General features: G+C 37.9%; 1 long non-coding RNA gene across 2 annotated transcripts in view; it reads left to right on the forward strand.

The window, feature by feature from the left end:
* Positions 1–18141, forward strand: part of LOC141443499 (uncharacterized) — an 88983-nt gene that overhangs the window by 53131 nt on the left and 17711 nt on the right. For both annotated transcript variants that reach the window (XR_012453037.1, XR_012453036.1), the window contains exon 3: positions 12534–12610. This is a non-coding gene — a long non-coding RNA (uncharacterized lncRNA). The remainder of the gene's footprint in view (positions 1–12533; positions 12611–18141) is intronic.

Raw genomic sequence — 18141 nt, forward strand, 5'->3', positions numbered from 1 at the left:
AAAATTTTAATAAGTTGCTTAGGTCATTATACTTCTGATTGTTTAAAGCGATGCGATGCTCAGACGGACAAACATTCTGCGATTTCAATCATGACTCACAGACGACAACTACATTGCTATTTAAAAATTAGATCAATCTATTAACTGAATAGTTCTCTGACTACGTCATGTTCCTATAACTAAGCCCCATTTGTACTAATCAAAATGGAGTTTAAGTTTTTTCCTGGTATATTATGAACCCCTGACTGAAATTGACCCTGCATATTTTCTAGGATTCCTTTACTCAAAATGTAACGCAGCTTAAAAAAATAGACACTGACATTATTGACAATTATTAAATATCCAACTTACAATATATACCATATTTAAGTCAATCTGACTATAAGTGGTCAAAATGAACTTGCAAAATTGACACAGAAACAAAAACAAAACAAACGGGGCAAGTTAAATAAACACAGCACACACAAACATCACGCCTGTATTCCCAACAATGGGGTACGCAGACAGAGCACACGAAACGGTACCGCTTCGGAGCAAGGCTCGGATACCGGTTAAATTTCAAACCGTTATCATGTAATTGGCGCAAAACCATTTTATTTTGGTCGTTCGCGAAACCGTTCTTTTAAACCGAGTTTAAGGAACATTTCCATAAAGTTCTTGTCAGATTAACCGGTTTTAGAACAATAAAACCGGTTTATTCTGGCGCAGGATAAACGTCCCGCCGCCGGCTGGCCAGCTGTCACTCGTCGAATAAACGGTTATTTAGGTATAGTTAAGTTTTTAAAAACGTTCGCGTTCTTATGAAAGTTTTGAGTTAAACCGAAATAAACCGGTATTTACCGCTATTTTATAAACCGGTTCAGAGCGTGCTTCGGAGCCACTTTAGATTTTAGGTTTAAAGTTTGACTAAAAAAAGGTACAATAGTGAGTGAAAGGTACAATGGTGTAGGTAGTGGTAGTGTAGGTGAGTGGTTAGTGTTCTCTCTCTCTTCTCTCTCTCTCTCTCTCCTATATTTAAGATCTACTCGTATGCTCTTGTCGGTGGAGTAATGACCACTCCGCACGGTCTTTGGCCAGCTGTTTGACTTCCTGATGCGACACGACACCCACCCTTTCTTCACCTGGTAAAATAGGTCAATTTTGGTCTTCCTCAACCTCGTTTTCCTTCTATTTAAAAAAGTATACAAGCGTAAAAAGTATACAAACTATACTAGTAAATAATGTAAGTTTGTTTCACAATTCAATGGAACTAATTTTACGTTAGTTTATCGAGCTATCTTGAAACTTAAAAGATAATCACAACAAATCACCATTACCTGACTGAAAAACTTTCGTATCTAAGAAATTACGTCTCTAGGGATATTACCCATTTCCTATAAAAGTTCCACTCTCAATCATTATTTAACACAGAAAGTAATATCTAGTTTTTTATATATTGAAAATGTACTAGTACTTTATTCCCACCGGATTGCGTAGTTTTAACCGTTGTGAAGAGGGTTATAATTAATTATAAATTTGACGCAAATTTCTGTCTGTCTGTAGCTTTCAAACAGATGGACCGATTTCGCTGCCGTTTTTAAGGGAAGGCGAGTTTCCTCGCGGTGATTTAGCTATGTTTGATAAAAATCAGTTCAGTCGTTGTTGAGGGGTGTGTAATGATCGGAATAACAACATTTGGTATAATTTCAAAGGATAGGAGCTTCACAGACCTTTTTTATAAAATAAACCTAACCTAACCCAAAGTACATCAAATCGAATTAATAATAATAGAAGTAAGTTTGGTTTTAAGATACATTATATCAAATGAAAATTATATCAATTGTTGCATTATATCAATTGTTGTTATATCCTTAGTTACGCACCGGTTTTTGAGATATATAGGTACTTTCAATGAGAATTTCGGTGTTTTTTTATTTTGAGTCTGTTATTGTCTAATGTTTATCATTAGCTGAAATTAGAGTTTTTACACAATTTTTTTCATCACAGTTATCATACCGGCCTGTAGGTACACTCCCCTATTGGTTATGGGATATTAACATAAACAATAGATTCAATTAAATTATATTTATTTAATATGTTGTTAGGAGAGTCGTGTACTACTCACTAAACAGCGTGATCTATAATAAAACTAAACCAATGCATTTCTCTTCAGGATAGAGACGCATATAAAAACAGCGAACACTTGACAGTGTAAACTAGTCTCCATGTGAGTAAAAGAGAAAGTCATACAAACCACAAGTTAGAGTAGGACGGATTTGTTTTTGTTGAATTCCAACATCCCCACAGAGGGACACAGGCCTCCTCTCAGAATGACGGGACTATGGGCACTAGTTCCACACGGGCCCAGTGCGAATTATAAATGGAAATTTCATACATTTCATTGAATATCTAACCACCACCACCGTCATTAGATTAAAGTACTAATTTTATATGTCAAAAATATCATTCTGTACAGTTGAACAAATTGAATCATGTACCATCAGCCAAATATGTGGTCTACCAGCCTAAAGCTGATAACCGTTTGCATGTCATAAAACAATAATGCCAATAGACGTTTCTGTCAACTTGAAAGTTCGACTTTAGCGACATTTCATTTGATAGGAACTTGTTTAAAAATTGATAGACCACTTCTTTGGCTGATGGTACCAAGGAACCTTGTGCTACTAAAATCATGTTGACATTCTATCTTAAATCAATTCTATTCTTAAATCGTGTATTACAATTTTTGTATTTCCTTTTTGTTTTATTTGTGTTTGCTGTTTTTTTTTTTTTTTTTTTTGATTTTGTTGTATTTCTGTGTCTTTGTGAATGTGAGTAAATTTCTTCTTTCTTTCTTTCTATACTTTTGTCAAGGAAATCATGGTGACATTAATTAAGTATTAGAAGGTACATAAATTAGTTTTTTCACCTATACCTACATGACTATGTGTGTACGCACACATGCCTAGCCACAAAAGCCGTTAATCAAAATTAAAAAGTTCAAATTTCGAATTCGTCGAATCGAACGTTGTCACCGTACTGGCCGCAAAAAATGAAATATTTCAACGGACGGTATAGTAGCAGCGATAAAATTAATCAAGCACTTACGACTGGAGTAGGCAATAATTCTGGTTCTACTGGCAAGTATGAGGGGCTACTCTGAAATTCCTGATTCGATGGTAACTCTTACTGACTAAAACTGTAAGCGTGAGCAACTGTTGCGGTTCCGCTACTTTTATGCTATTTCGTAGTAAATGGCCATATGAAATAATAACCTTAGCACAGCAATTTCAAGGAAAGGAAAGGAATTTCAAGGAATCCCGATAATTTCTCTCTATATTACTCAATCTTGAAAAAAATGAGAAAAAGTAAATGCATAATACATAAATATAATGCTGGCGTACTCATATGACGTAAATTCAGACCCCCCTTCGTCTCCCATCTCCCATGTCATCAAAAATAAGCTAAGCAAAGATTCTTTCACCCCCTTTTTAGTGCTTACGTAACTTGAATGACCCTAGGATAAAAATACTAAGCTAAAGGCAATTCCAGTCATAAGTGCTACTAGCATTGGCAGCAAAAACCGGAATATTTCAACTGACGGGAAGTGACGATAAAATTAAACGCGATAGGAAGCTGGCCGGTGATAACGATTGGATGTTCCAAATTCAAAATGGTAGTGAATAGCCTCGGTAAAACTGGCCAAGCGCGAGGCGGGGCGTTTGACATGGCAGTTTTAGAGATTGTGGTGGTGAATACCGTATTTACTGAAATCTATAAAACAAAAGAACTACTAACTGATGTAGTGAATAATGATTTTTCTCCAATATGCTAGGAAATGTCCGCCTAACTGTCGCAAACATAGTACACGAAGTTCTTCCGTATAGACTGACACAAATTAAAAAAACCGGCCAAGAGCGAGTCGGACACGTCCAAGATAGGGTTCCGTAGCCATTCCGAAAGAAAATATTTTTCTAAGGATTTCGTATTTTATACGGAATCTTCCAAGTTTAGGTATATATATTTTATACCATAGGCATCAATAGCAATTGACTCTTAAACTAAAACTACTAATACTTCTCAAGCAAACTTAGCCGTTATAGTTTTCCTTGAAAGTTTGATATACTTATTTATGGTAGCATCCTGATTTTTTTCAAATTTTTCCACCCACCGGTTTAGATTTTAGAGGGGAGGGGGGACGCTCGATTTTCATGAACAAATCACTGAATCGAACACTCGTCTTAGCAAACGCCTAATGGTTTTAAAATACCTATCCAACGATACCCCACACTATAGGGTTGGATGAGAAAAAAAAATCACCCCCACTACGTCTATGTACCTAAAAAAAACTTTTTTTTAATTTTTAATTGTACCATTTTGTCGGCATAGTTTACATATATATCCGTGCAAAATTACAGCTTTCTAGCATTGATAGTCCCTGAGCAAAGCCGCGGACGGACAGACAGACATGGCGAAATTAAGGGTTCCGTTTTTGTCATTATGGCTCCGAACCCTAAAAAAACACTTCCCGGCCGCTCTGAGCGTTTCGTAAAAAATCGTTTATCTTGCTTCTCAACTAGCTTACTGAAATTTACGGAAAAAAATTGAGATAGCAAGATAAATACAAACTTATCGACAAAAACATTATTCTTCAGATCTCTACATATAGGTGGCGGAGAGTAAACATTTTCGATAGGCAACCCGGAATATGAAATAAGCGTGAGTTACTGTCTTTCTAGCGGAACTCCTCAGAAGTAATTCACTTGCGTGCATGTTTCTCAACACCGCTATGTAATAAAATAAGGCAACCTGAAGGGAATCGAGTTCTTACGCCACCCTACTGGTACATATAAACAACTAGCTTATGCCCGCGACTTCGTCTGCGCGGATCTAGGTTATCGCGCGGTGGCGCCTTCTATCGGAATAAAAGGTGTCTTATGTTGATCCTTGTGGTTCAAACTACCTTGTGTGTTTTTACAGTGGAGGAGGTGCATGGTCACACATTGGTTGCACAGACGTAGCTCTATCGTAAAAGAATGTTTCATTTTAAACCCCCGATGCAAAAAGAGGGATGTTATAAGTTTGACCGCTATGTGTGCCTGTCTGTGGCACCGTGTAGCACTTACACGGGTGGACCGATTTGAATGCAGTTCATTTGAAATAAGGTTTTCTAGCGATGGTTCTTAGACATGTTTCATCAAAATCGGTTTAGCAGTATTTGAGATACTTATTGAATTTTGAAGTGACAAAGTCGTGGGCTTTCCATCTTTTTGTTGGTTAGGTTAGTGTAATTAGGAACTTCCGCTGAAAAAACATAATAATATGATAATGCATAACCTTCTTTATTGAATACATGAAGCTACTAAAACTTCTATTCACTAGCATCCTCCTGATTTAAAGATTAACACGTGCTCCATTCTAATGTTCGATGTAAAGAGCACTTTTAAAAATCACGTTTAAATATAAACACAATGTGGGGACTGTAAGGAACCTAATAGAACACAACACAATACTGGCCTGTTTATCGCTGACGACATCGTTCCATATTTAAAATTTAAATTCGAGACGCTCATCCATTAAGTAATAAGAGCATCGATTAATCTACGTGTTTTATGTTCTCTGTAGTTGTGTTAAGACAGAAAATTCAACGGTTTGTCGTATGACTTGTGACATTTTCACCCGCAAATAATAATGTTTTGACGTTTGTGCCTCAGAGTACTGTAAAGGAACGTAATATGGCTGGTTTTGAACTGATTCCAAATGTGTTCTGAATTTGTTTTTAAAATGATTTCGAATTTTAAATCAAGTTACAATTTTTCGGTTGAATTTTAAATTTTGAATATTTTTTCGGTGCAACGTTACAAAATGTCTCTAGCTCATAGCAATTCAAATCCGTAGCTTCTGTTTCGTGAATTCTAAATTTGAATTTTATTACGAACGAATATGGCGTAAATAAAATATTGTTTTCACGACACTGCTCGAAAATGTGGCCATTGATAACCTAAATACAGTACACAAAACTGTCTATATTTGTCAATTTACCAGCTGACTAATTGACACACACACGACAACAATGTAACACATTACGGTAACAGGTCGTATCTATATATGTATTTCATAGTACGATACGACTTTTTAGAATATATTTCAGAATAATTTTCCTAGCGTGTTGAAACAAAAATTGGATTGGACCAATCATAAGTAATCGTCTGCTGCATGTGAAATTAAATTGACCAATGAGAATGCGCGGTGTTTTTTTTCTTAAACGCATAATAAATGCACAAAATGCTTTAATTTTTTTAAAGCCGAAAAAACTTCGATTGGTTTTTTGGAGTCTTTTTGTATTTTTTATTTCAACTCCAAATTTTGTTGCTTTTACGGTCATCCCGGAAAATCCATATCAAAAATACATACTGAAACATAGATGCACAGAAAAACAGAAAAAGAGACCAGCGCTGGGAATCGAACCAAGGTTCCTCAGCATTCCGTGCTCCGTGCTATACCGCTACACCACCACTGGACAACCACCAGCCACCAGCCACCACCCACCACCAGCCACCAGCAACCGCCAGTGGTGGTGTAGCGGTATAGCACGCAGCGCGGAATGCTGAGGAACCTGGGTTCGATTCCCAGCGCTGGTCTCTTTTTCTGGTTTTTCTGTGCATCTATGTTTCAGTTTGTATTTTCGAGATGAAAAAACGCCACGGCATTAAATTTTTAAGCCTGCTGCGCACGACACTGCACTGGCTGAACAGCCAGGCTGCTCGGTGCGCGAACTATATACGTCCTTGTCATGTGCGACTTGCTGCCGCAGCCAGGCTGCCGTTTTTATTTTTTACATATGTGGTTTTGGGTACTGGCCACTAAGAACGGGCTCATTTAAAAAAAAGAATGATGTTATAATAGACAAATAAAAATTATCGGGAACCCAGCGGTAGCAGTCTGGCTGATTTTTGTTACTCAAAAACTACTGGAAGGATTTTGATGAAATTTAGTATGTAGATAGCTGTATATCTGTAATAAGCTTTAAATCCCATTTAAAAATTTCGACGAGCTTCGCGGTGAAGGAATGGCGCGCTGCAAAGCAATACATAGGTGTGTGCATTTCCCAATCCGCACTGTGCCCGAGTGGGACGTATATGATGCATTTATATGTTGTCGTTTTCACTGGATCGGGATCAAAACTCTAAATGCTAACCGACGGGTTTAAGTATTATTAAATTTGTCAATAAAACCTACGATATAATTTTTAGGAATTCCCACGGGACTTTTCTTTGCAGACGAAGTCGAGGCTCCGACCATAACACTTGCAGGTTTTCGTTTCTACATTCGGATACGTGACCCTAAAAAATCCAACGGTGGTCGAACAACGTCAATGAAAGATTGTTTTCATAAAGCAATATTAAATCGGCGTAATCTCTATAATAAATGCTGGACTTTGATAACCTGCAGGCAATCAATTAAGAGACGTTGAGGTTATAATTAACTATTATAGCGTTCATCCTCGGCTTCGGTCTGAAATTCATGAATTTTACCATTTTACCAGTTTTTACCAGTTATTTGCTGAAGTGTTTCGGACTTGTCCGTGGTTCATTGTCAAAGTGCTTGTAGCTCGGCTCGGTGCGTCCGTACGCGGCGAAATACCCTCATTATCATAATGATTTTACCAATTTTCCAAAAATAGCGCTGTGGTTAGTTTAGGAGTATTTAGACTTAGCGGTTAATACCCATTTTGGGATTTTATAATCGAATTGGCAATCGAATGTCTTATTATCGAATGAAGTAATAAAATAATAGGAATTATTTCGTTTAACAATAGGAACTTCACACACACACCATTGAATTGCTTCGCAGGTTGTGCAGGTTTCCTCACGCTGTTTTTCTTCACCGTAAAGCTCGTGGTACAGCAAGCACATGAATTTCGAAAAACTCAGAGGTGCGTACCGGGGTTTGAACCCACGATCCTCTGCTTAAGAGGTCAAACCACTCGGCCACCACTTTTCTACGCTGTGAGCTTTTCGCTTTACTTGTAGAAATTAATTGAAATAAAAATAAGATACTGCAACAAAGCGATCAATGTAAAGCGAAATTATTCAACGCTACACTTCAAACAAACAGACCATACAACATTAATGTAAAAGAATGACTTGAATGGGACCACCACTTAGCTATTAGCGTGACGTAGCATTTTCTATAAATGGGTCCCGAATTATAGCTAAACATTTTACGTGACAAACAGCCTATATATAAAATTAACAGAAAACTCCCAATTAGAAATGAAATTTTACGCTGCAAAGGAATTTCCCCTTTACCTTTTTACTCTTTTAAAATTACGAAGAATAATCCACATATTATTAATAGAAAATTAAAGTACAATTCAACAGAATCTGTCAATTTTCTACATATTTAAGACACCCTATCGTGGGCACACTTGATTATATATGTCCCTTTTGTTGCAATTATCATCTAAAAGGAATCAAAAAAGAATAATAGTCACATCACAAAGCCTTAGGCAGCCCGGTGTTTATATTAGTAGGCTGGAAGTGTCTACAGGATTGTCAGATTCTATTGAATTGGAGTTTATGTTGTGTGGCTTTCCCCCTTTACCTTTTAACTTTCCTTATAAAACAATCCGACCCGCGGCCATAGTTCTTCCCGCGCATGCGTCGCGGGAACGAGCGCGATTGGTCGCATCCTGCCGCAAATTGCCACGGACGTCCGCCACAGACGCGTTCCTATTACAAATTACAAATTCGAATTTCGTTTCGTTGTTCTAATTCGTTGGATGATGACCTGACTGATGTTGTGACAAAGTAGTGGTACGTAAACCTTTAAGGGGCTACTCGAGGTTTTCATCGATTTTTGACAAGTTTTGAATCGTATCTCCTACTTTTGCACTACGGATAGAATTATAAGTCAAACGGCTATCGGTTTTCCCTTCTTTATCTCCATTTTTGTCTACCGGATTTAAAAAAAAACGAATACTTAATTTTGTATGATTTTTTTAAACATTGTCTGAAAAACACTTATTTCGTATCTCTATTGACGTGAAAGATCTAACATATACGAAATCTACATATTTGGGTTCGTCTTTGACGTGTCTAAAAACTGGTCGAGGGTTTTCATTTGAAACTAATTAACACAAAAGTTATGGCCAGAAAACGAGTTTTTTGGCCTAAAATTGTTCAACTTTGATGCTATATTGCTTAAAGTTGCCGTTGCTGTTAATATATGTAATAAGCTACAAAAAACATTAGAAAACTAAGGAATTCAGATCGAAGGTCATTGGGGCATGGGATCCCCTTAAGGCTGCGTTCCATTCCAACACTTCCAACCAAAGATGTGCGCGGTGTGTGTTTCTTTCTCATGAACCAATAGAAACTTATTTATAGTAGAAGATCCGAACTTGAAAAAATCTGCACCGGTCGGATAATAGAATGAAATGTATTTAACAATAAATTTTGTTTATTAGAAAATATATAAGAAATGGTTTTGCTAAAAAAATCCTCGACAGGCTATTTCTTTTCAAATATTTTTTAATGATTTTTAATTAAATGCAGACAACCCTCTTGTTCTGAGAGGAGGCCTGTGCCCAGCAGTGGGACGTATATACGCTGGGATGATGATGATGATGAACCCTATATCAACGTGTTCACAATAAAGAGCGCTTACGTAGATATACAATTTGTTCTATTATCTATACGGCCATTTGGGAACCTGCAAGACGTGCGTTGTAGACTTGTAGTGTATAACAAAGTTATGGAGCTTATGGTTGTTGTGAATAATGATAAGGATAACAGCTTGATTTTTGTTTTTTTTTATTTTAGGTTAAAACTAGCGCCACTTTTTACATACCTGTTGTTTGCGTTCCATGGGCGCTGCCGTGACTGTGATGTTTGTTTGAACATCGCTATAAGTACCATTGGCGCTTTGTTTACATTGATATTTTATTGTTGGTTGTAATGGTAATGGATGATTCGGAACTCATTCTTTTTTGCACGAACTATGAATCCATCCATGCCACGCCTACAGCACAGAGTACTTTTTTTTTTTAATGCCACGTCAATAATTAATTCTATATTGAATTATTGGCAAAGGCAATAGGCCTATACAGACGTGCATATTATTCTCTTTTTTCTTTTATTTATATTTTGTGTAGTTAAGGTATATTTTTATGTTGTAAATTACTAGATTTGTGTATTGTGAAAAAATTGTTTTAGTTGTCGAGTTCACTGTTATTGTATTCTTTTAACACTTAAATGGTTCCAACGGAAGACCAGCGTCGGCCGCAAGGTTGACATCATGCTGAGTTGGGACCATTTCGTGACAAAATTTGTTTCCTTTTTTCTTTTTCTTTTATTTGTAAAAAATGTCACGAATAAATGTTTTTCTTTCTTTCTTTCTTTCTTTCTTATATCAAGTGAAAGTAACTGGCATCGACATAACTGTTTAAAAGAGTTTATACCTGGCAACCCAGTAGTTCGTCCAGGTAAACAACAGCAAACCCAACATCTACATATTCTATAGGTTTTATACTTTTAAGTCAATATAAAATTTTCTTATTATCTCGATGATGCAACAAAAATTTATTAAAAAAAGCCTGGCCAGGATTTTTTGCAAATCCATTTATAATTTGTGATATACTAAATTTATTATAAAATACATTTCATTCTATTATCAGACCGGTGCAGATCTTTTCAAGTTCGGATCTTAGACCATCACCTATCCTCGCTCCGTTCTACTGTTTCCACTACTTCACTAGAGCTGTGCTGTGCGAGGATTATGGTGTGGAGGATGTTAATGAAGCGATTCTTTTGGATAATGAACCACATTCCTAGCGACACATCTATGCACATCTCTGGCGGAAAAACAGCCTAAATTGTCAGTTACTGTCTAACGTCTGATAGCATGGTTTACGGTTGTGTTGCTCTGAAGATGAGCTAAATGTTTCCTCATTGCATTACATATTGAAAATACAAACTGAAATATAGATGCACAGAAAAACAGAAAAATAAGACCATCACTGGGAATCGAACCCAGGTCCTCGGTAATCCGTACCGCGTGCTATACCGCTACACCACTGATGGTCAACGGTACCGACACGAATTTCCCTATGCACCTCATATCTCAGCTTGTGTTTCTTACTTAGTCACTTAAGCAGCGACGCTAGCGACATCTATGCCGTAAGCCCTCAAACTTTTTCGGCATTCCTTTGGAACTAACCGCTCACCCGGACAAGAGATATCGTTTCGAAGCAATCAAATTAAGATTGGTTTTTTGGAATCTTTTTGTATTTTTTATTTCAATACATATTATAGGAATGGCTTCGTATCTTAAATTATAAAGCTCAATAATAACAATAATAAGCTCCTAAATGTCATTACCGTCGTCACACAATGCCTTGGAGGGGGGGGGGGACATAAATAAGAAGGAAAATGGCGGCATTTTCATGACATAATGCCACCCGGATCGTCATTTATCACGATTTGCGATACAAATTGTAGGAAAAATGCGTTTTTTCATGAGTTTTGAAATGTTTTAAATAAAGAATCTTTAAGAAAAGAAAGACGGACAAACATTCAAACACACAAACACACACACTTTCGCATTTATAATAGAAATAGAAATCATTTTATTCGTGACAAAGTAGTAGGTAGTAGCAGAACAAAAAATATTAAAAAAAAAATTGTATGCCACGAAACGGTCCCAAAGCAGCAAAATTGCCGGTCTTGCGAACGGCGTTGTTCTTCCTTTGGGACCATTTATAATATTAGTATGGATTGGTAACATAATCGCAACCAGAGTTACAGAATAGAGTAACGTTTGTGTTTGTATAGATTAGGTACCTACTAAACTTCCAAATTATAACCATAGCTGCCAACATCAAAACTTAAAACTTCACCGTTTAATTAAAGACCAGTTGACAGTTGATTCAAATTTGAAATAAGAACGCCGGCAACGTAAAACGCACTTTACACCGTCGCTAATAAGGCGCTCGGTTTAATCGAATTCCATTTTTGAAATTAGAGGTTTTAATTAAAGACGTCGCGCTCACGATACGGTCGTGTTTTGTCTTTCGCGCGCTTTTGTTTTTTAAGGTGTTTTTGAGGCATAGTTTAAAATGCTGAATTGGTTTGGTTTGACAATAAATTCTTTTTACTTAATTAGAATTAATAAATTACTAGAATATTTAATGATGATATTATTTGATGGAGGTTTTAACCGACTGCCCATAGAGGGGTATGATTGTATTCTATTTACTAACGTTAGCTAGACAACTGACTACGAAATTTAAGGTTCCAGATTCGGTCCCCGTTCGGGGCAAATATCTGTATGAAAAATGCAAGTATCTGTGCTAGAGTCTTGGATTTTTATGTTGAAAGGGATGTATATATATGTATATTATAAACGTACGGGTGTGTGGCACGCTCAGTCATTTAATTGTTTGCCTAAAACAATACTGCTTTACCCCTTGTTCCAATCTCAAAATAAACCTACCAGCTGCAATTCCTTTGTAGGTATTAACTGACACATTTTTTTTCTTTTTTTCACAGAACACGTGCGCAGGATTCGTTCGATGGAGAGACGAGAAGCGATCGAGTTACTGTGGTTGTAAAGACAATACCAATGGGTATGTATTTTTATGCTTATATATAAATATGATTATGTATGACATGATAGTTGCTTGAGAATAATAATTGAAGGGAAAATACAGGGCAGGAGAGTCAGGAGAAGACCGAGACGTGTGATTATGGGTCGAGCCAAAGAGAAAGTCAATGTAATGTTTTTGCCAGACATGTTGCTATACGATCATGGTGCGATACAGTGAAATGTGTAGAGACCTGGAATCTGGTTACAGCCGCTGGGTAGATGCGGGCTGCTTCCAAACGACAGTGTTGCCACCTCAGATATATTTTTTACCCTAACGTTACGCGAAATGAGGGCTGTCGCGAATGAATTCGCCGCTAGAGGCGCTAGTGTAGCGTGAGGTCTCCGAAATGTCAAATCTCATAGTTTTTGGGCGAGCTACGCGGGTTTATTTATAATTAGAATAATTTTGTGAATGTTTTGCATTACCTGAAATTAATTATGGCAATTATGCGTTACGGGGCAATGAATGTCTGTGTTTTGAGACAGTTCTGTCTTTCGGAAACTTTTGTCCTCCCTTTTTTTCCGAACAAAACGGGACTAAGCAACACTGTGGTTGCTGGATATTTTTATGGTACGGTTTTAAGGTGTTTTAAATATGATTTTAATCAAAACTTTGTTTTAACGCCCGTAATAACAGACTCTGAAAGCCATACTTAAAAACCTCACGCAACAGTGCGCCATCTAGTGAGACAAAAAACGATAGCCCTCATTACCCTAAATTAGGCACTTTTTATTTTTTTACTTATTTTTTTTTTATAATAAACTAATAGCTGAACTACTACACCGTTTCGAAACATTCATTCAGGAATGCATCCATGATAGTCTTGGATTCTATGTCATCTGCAGTAATTTTTTTCTTGAAACCTCCCTTTTTATTCGGAAACTGCTACCCTAAATCCTTTTCTATTCCAAAAAATAGCCTAAAAGCGTAAAAATACCCTAAATTTAGGGTAAAATACCCTAAAGTGTAGACACTGCCAACCGAAGTTGTAAGTCTGGGGAGGCCTAAGTCTAGTTAACAATGGACTATCTACCGCTGATATGATGTTGAACTGATTATTAACCTCAAGACGGTATCGCGGTGTTGGAATACGATATTTGACAACTCCTGAATTTGCCATGTCGTATATTTTGTTATGAAAATATCTAATAGATATACAGACAGTGTTTAGCGAAGAGAAAACTTGAATCGGTTGAAAATTGGATTTTTAATGTTTTTTTTTTAAATCGATATGCCTGTCTCTTTCTCAAACGCTTTTCTCTATGCAGCAAGTATGGCGCTACTTGCGTGTGACGTCATATGCAAATTCAAATAAATCAAATTCGAATCATTTATTCAGTAAATAGGCCGCAATGGGCACTTTTACACGTCATTTTTTAAACTACCAGCGCTTTCGGAAAGACCATCATTGCCAAGAAGAATGCGCCGCAAGAAACTTTTACAGAAAGTCATTTTTTCATAATAAAATAATTACAAACAAATATATAATATATATATATATATAGCAATTATGTCTTTCTTTATTTAATCATGAATTAACCTTCATAACTTTGTTATTTGTTAAGGTAGCTTAAAAATTGTGAAGGCATTGTGTTGCTTTAATTTATAAAACATATAATAGTCAAATACCGTATTTCATAGTCTATTTAAGCGAGAGAACAAAAAGTAACGTTTAGCGTTAACGGTCAACACGGTAACGTTTAATAACGTGCAAGAATAACGAGAAGCGATTCACTTGGGACAAAACGGGACCTTTTTGCCGGTCGTTTATTTTGGTAACGGAGTGCAGGCAGTGTTTTTCGGGTTCCGTAAAGGGTTTTAAAGAAACTAGGGCAAAGCCCCCGTTGTTATTGTCTTAGCTACGAGGGGCAGCTGAAAAAGTTCTAAGATTAAGATAAAAAAAAATATTCAGATTCTTTTTACTATTTTATTTTTCAATATAATCTCCCTTTAATTCAATGCATTTATTACATTTTTTTTATTATGCTTTTAGACCGTTTAAAAAATATTTTGGCTGTCGAATTGCCGTGAACAGCCGCCTTCATTTCTTCATCACTACCAAATCGCTTTCCCCTTAAATCTTTCAAATTGCTGAATAGAAAATAATAGGGGCCAGATGTAGAGTGGATGATCAATTTCCTCGAATTTTCTGAAAAAAAAAACACAGTACAAACTTTTTTCCAAATATCAAATACGCGTAACAAAAACGCGTAAATCATTAGATACAGCAGTTGATTTGAAATTCCGGGATTTTATTAAATTGTCGTGGGAATTGAATGACGGCCGGATGGCCAAGTGGTTAGAGAACCTGACTACGAAGCTTGAGGTCCCGGGTTCGATTCCCGGCCGGGGCAGATATTTGTATCAATAATACGAACGTTTGTTCTCGGGTCTTGGATGTTTAATATGTATTTAAGTATGTATTTATCTATACAAGTATGTTTATCCGTTGCTTAGTATCCATAGTACAAGCTTTGCTTAGTTTGGGACTAGGTCAATTGGTGTCAAATGTCCCATGATATTTATTATTATTATCATTATTTAATTCTCTAAAATTACATCGTGGTTTTCATTGACGTTAAATTAAAACATCCATGCCAAATATCATGACTCTAACGGTTATTAGTTCGAGATTTTAGTATCCCTAACCCGTGGAAACATCGTGATAAAAAGTAGCCTATGTGTTATTCCAGACGTCCGGCTACCTACATACCAAATTTCATGTAAGCCCAGCGGTTGTTATTTAGAGATTTTATCCCTATTCCGTGGGAATATCGGGATAAAAAGTAGCCTATACTTTAATCCATGTTATAAACTAACTTATTACCAAATTTCATCCAAATCCGTCCAGCCGTTTCAGCGTGAAGTAGTAACAAACATACTCACTCACTCACAAACTTTCACACTTATAATATTAATAGGATCAAGCCAAGACATGGAAGACAAACAGACAGAAAAAAATACTATGTAACACGGGAAGTACAGGGCGAGTCCAATGGCGAGGTCATCACTCCCGCCCTCGGGTGTGGCTCCGGTGAACTAAAGTCGCTGGAAAGGATAGGGGTGCGCGAAGCGGAGCGGAGACATACGCCAGCAGGGCTATTACGAAACTCGAAACTCGAAGTTCGTGTCGTACCGTCCCTCTCGCTCTCGTATGAAATAGTATAAGTGTCAGAGGGACCGCAGTGCAGCCCTCCAGAAGGTGTTGGTGTCCATGCTTCTCAGCAGGAATACAAAGTTAAGGATCTATAAAACCCGGTTGGGCGACCCAGGTACCGCTGGGAAGACAGTGTCCAGGCGGATCTGCTACGTCTCCAAGGCGACGACTGGCAAGAGGCTGCGCACGATCGGGACAGATGATATGCTCTCGTTTCGGAGGCCAAGACCCTCTTTGGGTCCCTGAGCCAAATTAGTTAGTTAGTTAGTCAGAGGGACCGCACGACACGAACTTCGAGTTTCGAGTTTCGTAGTATCTCTGCAGTTGCGTGGCGTAGAAACAACTCGGTTCCCACCAAGTTGCTGAATATTTTTACATGACGTCATCCGCTCTCGGGTGTGGCACCGAAGAACTAAAGTCGCTGGAAAGCATAAAGTGCGCTTTAGACGCGGAGCGGAGGCAGTGGACGCTCAAGATTCAGGGCGCTTGTGCACTACAGATACCGGACCGTGAAAAAACGGCCCGGAACGGAAAAAGTAAAATGTCGGACGGTAAAATTACGTGTAGTGTACAAACTAGTATGTAAAATGGCGTGCCACATATCCGATACTTATAAAGTTGCATAAATACTAATTTGTGCACTATACTTAAATTTACTATTCGGCATTTTACTTTTCCTCATTCCGTGCTGTTTTTTTCCGGTCTGGTCCTTGTAGTGCACAAGCGCCCTATAAATAAATAAATATAAATATCATGGGACACTTGACACCAATAGACCTAGTCCCAAACTAAGAAAAGCTTGTACTATTTATAGATACTAGACAACGGATAAACATGCTTATATAGATAAATACATACTTCATCATCATCCCAGCCTATATACGTCCCACTGCTGGGCACAGGCCTCCTCTCAGAACAAGAGGGCTTGGGCCATAGTTCCCACGCGGGCCCAGTGCGGATTGGGAACTTCGCACGCACCATTGAATCGCTTCGCAGGTTTGTGCAGGTTTCCTCACGATGTTTTCCTTCACCGCAAAGCTCGTGGTAAATTTCAAATGTAATTCCGCACATGAATTTCGAAAAACTCACAGGTGCGAGCCGGGGTTCGAACCCACGACCCTCTGCTTGAGAGGCGATAGGTCAAACCACTAGGCCACCACGGCTCCGGCTAAATACATACTTAAATACATATTAAATATCCAAGACCCGAGAACAAACATTCGTATTATTCATACAAATATCTGACCCGGCCGGGAGTCGAACCCGGGACTTCAAGCTTCGTTGTCAGGTTCTCTAACCACTTGGCCATCCAGTCGTCATTGGGGATGGTCCCGGCCCCCTTAAGGGTTTAAAATCCGAAATTTCCGCTAGTTTCCTTTTTTTTTAGCTATAAGATGCTAGAGGGGGGGGGGCTTCCTCGTGATCCTACCGACTGTGCCTATTTTTTACCCCACACGCAAAAAGTCGGGTGTTATAAGCAAACTTATAACAAAACACCAACCTAGATTGATATGATACGAGCTTGTGGTGTCCTTTTTTCCCAGGGTTGGATTTATATATTAAAAAAAAAAACTCGAAAAGCAGATCGATTTGTAGAGAAACGATTTATATGACTTCGATTTTTTTTGTGAATCGATCAATTCGAATCGATTGGATAATTGCAAAGGATCGCCATCCCTACAGTGGACATGCCACGGCTAATATGATGATGGTGGTGATGAATTCGACGTTGCACTGATGACAGCAATGGAAAATCTTCCATGGAGTAGCGAAGGTCCGGAGCAAGTCAGCAATTAAATATTAATCCGCAGGGCAGTTAGCGGTCCCCTCGTCATTATTTGCAAATGCATTAATATAAATTACACCCAAACCAATATTGTTAATTAAAGTCGTTTGTCTGCCCGCATGGAGAATACGGAATCATTTTGTTGAAAAAATGACTTTCTGCCAAGTTTCTTGCGGCGCATTCTTCTTGGCAATGATGGTCTTTCCGAAAGCGCTGGTAGTTTAAAAAATGACGTGTAAAAGTGCCCATTGCGGCCTATTTACTGAATAAATGATTTGAATTTGAATTTTAATTGAGACTGCATTTCTACCAGAGATGTGCGAGGTGCTCTAATTCCAAAACCATTCCGAGGAATAGGTTTATCATCATCATCATCCCAGCCTATATACGTCCCACTGCTGGGCACAGGCCTCTCAGAACAAGAGGGCTTGGGCCATAGTTCCCACGCGGGCCCAGTGCGGGTTGGGAACTTCACACACACCATTGAATTGCTTCGCAGATTTGTGCAAGTTTCCTCACGATGTTTTCCTTCACCGCAAAGCTGGTGGTAAATTTCAAATGTAATTC

The sequence above is a fragment of the Choristoneura fumiferana genome, chromosome 27, assembly GCF_025370935.1.
Source record: "Choristoneura fumiferana chromosome 27, NRCan_CFum_1, whole genome shotgun sequence".
Classification (NCBI taxonomy): domain Eukaryota; kingdom Metazoa; phylum Arthropoda; class Insecta; order Lepidoptera; family Tortricidae; genus Choristoneura; species Choristoneura fumiferana.